Source organism: Scyliorhinus torazame, chromosome 2 (assembly GCF_047496885.1).
Source record: "Scyliorhinus torazame isolate Kashiwa2021f chromosome 2, sScyTor2.1, whole genome shotgun sequence".
Taxonomy (NCBI): Eukaryota; Metazoa; Chordata; class Chondrichthyes; order Carcharhiniformes; family Scyliorhinidae; genus Scyliorhinus; species Scyliorhinus torazame.
In genome coordinates, this window is record NC_092708.1 from 266,111,715 (window position 1) to 266,114,144 (window position 2,430).

Genomic DNA, 2,430 nt, shown 5'->3' on the forward strand with positions numbered 1-2,430 from the left:
TTCCCCGGCCATAACTCCCGTTCACTTCTGCTTTTCGCCTTCCCCTTCCCTGCTCACAGTTTCCGACGCCGCCGCCATCTTCACCTCTGCTCAACCCGCCCGCCCCCGAGCGGGGGCGCGCCTCCCGCCGGCCGGCGCGCTCCCAGTCCCCACATTCCGATTGGTCAGCGCCCACGTCAATCAGACCCTTCTCCGGAAACACGCCCATCTGCCGTCGCATCCTCGCGAGGAACGGCCTCTCTGACGGAGCCTGATTGGAGAAAGGGAACGTCAATCATCGCATTTCCCCAATCATTGCCTCGGCTCTGACTGAGGCTGGCTACACAGCCTCAGCTTGGCCTTTGGAGAAGTTTGATTGGGTGTTTTGCAGCCAGTCCTAGTGGCGTCTGCCTTTTGGGGCCCAGTGGGTTGTAATTGGCCATCTCCTCACCTGTCATCATTGCAATGCAGGTGGCGGTGCAGCCAGTCGTCTCTGTCCTGGACAAAGAGTCATCGGACTCGAAACGTTAACTCTTTTCTCTCCCTACAGATGCTGCCAGACCTGCTGAGATTTTCCAGCATTTTTCTCTTTCGTCTCTGTCCTGGAACTCATTTAGTGCCATTCCTTCACCTTCTCCCCATAGCCTTGCACATTCCTAGTCATCCATTGCCCTGGATTGATTCTGTCTCCACTGCACTCTTAAGGCCGTGCATTCTAGGTTTTAATCACTCACTCGGTGAATATTTTCCCTCAAGTTTCCATTGCTTTTGCCAATTACCTTAAATTAGTGTATTCTAATTCTTGTCCTTTCTGCCAATACAACAATTTCTAATCTGTCCAGACCCCTCAAGAAATTGAACATCTGTGTCAAATTTTCCCTCTCTACAAATTCTCCAATTTATAGCAGTAACTGAAGTCTTTCATCTCTGTAACGATTCTAGTGAACCTTTCCTGCACTTTCTCCAATGCCTTTATATATTTCCTAAACTGGGCTTGCGGCCGAAACCTTTGTTGCCTTAGTACTCTAAGCTCCTTTAATATAGCTTAAGATGTTTTATAACAGGCTAGTACACCAGGAGGGTGGCAGCGCAAGGAGAGTTTGTGGCACAACGGGTGAGGGAGAGTGTGCTGGCATCACCCAGGAAGGAGAGACTGCAGGGCGATGGGTGCGCAAGAGAGTGTGTGTGTGTGTGAATGAGTCAGTGAGTGACAGGTCATATATGTGCAAGGGAATTTGTAAGAGAGTGTGTGCAAGAGAAAGTGAGTGCAGGTGAATTTGTGAGAGATGTGTGTGAGAGAGATAGAGATCCAGTGGTGGCCATGCTGTGAGTGATTGCACATAGGGCAGCTCCTGCTTGAAGGATTGGATTGGATTTTGATATTGTCACGTGTACCGATGTACAGTGAAAAGTATTTTTCTGCGAGCAGCTCAACAGATCATTAAGTACATGAAAAGAAAAGAAAATATATAATAGGGCAACACAAGGTACACAATGTAATGACATTGCATCGGGTGAAGCATACAGAGGTAGTGTTAATCAGGTCAGTCCATAAGAGGGTCGTTTAGGAGTCTGTTAACAGCGGGGAAAAGCTGTTTTTGAGTCTGTTCATGTGTGTTCTCAGACTTTTGTATCTCCTGCCCGATGGAAGAAGTTGGAAGAGTGAGTAAGCCGGGTGGGAGGGGTCTTTGATTATGCTCCCCGCTTTCCCCAGGCAGCGGGAGGTGTAGATGGAGTCAGTGGATGGGAGGCAGATTTGTGTGATGTGCAAGAATTCATTTATGAAACATTTCAAGTTAATGTTGCACATTAAAGACAGACAGCTAACCGTCAAATCAAACTTATTTGATTCTAACCCAAACCAATTAGGATTACATAGGGGTGTAGCTAGATGGCTGAAGACATATGATTTAGTATAACCCGATCGGACGGCCATTTTCCATTCATGAATCATCTATACTTTGATCTAACTTACTCGCTGTCTCTCTATCTTTCATACTTTCACTTTCCAACTCTGACTCTTGAAATAAATGCAAGCTGTTTTGCCGTAAGCAAGAAAATCATTTCTGTATTGAAAGTTGAATTGTCTACGAAATTGCTTCTCTTTGAGTCCTTTTGCATGCCGGACGTATCAGAGAATAAGATTTAAATGATTTTCAATTGTAATTGATAGAGACAAATAAAACAATTCTTATTTGCATCCAAGAAGTGTTAACTCAAAATTCTACTGAGTTTTAGTGTTCGCAAGTGCCACTAGGGCCGCATGGTAGATCTCTACAACTGGCGTACTTTGGCAAAAAGGGGAGGAGCCAGCCAGGAAGAAATCAGAAGACCAAAGAAAGACCAGAAGGACGGAAGACCCAAAGAAAAATGGCTAGACTGGGGTAAGAAATCACCCATTAAAAGTCTTAAAGCCGCATCAAGCAGTGCTTCGACCCCTTAGAAAGGACC

The 2,430-nt window shown here is 46.1% G+C and overlaps 1 long non-coding RNA gene across 1 annotated transcript in view; it reads right to left on the bottom strand.

The window, feature by feature from the left end:
• Positions 1–140, bottom strand: part of LOC140398288 (uncharacterized) — an 18,314-nt gene extending 18,174 nt beyond the window's left edge. The window contains exon 1 of the long non-coding RNA XR_011937452.1: positions 58–140. This is a non-coding gene — a long non-coding RNA (uncharacterized lncRNA). The remainder of the gene's footprint in view (positions 1–57) is intronic.
• Between the last annotated feature and the right edge of the window lie 2,290 nt (positions 141–2,430).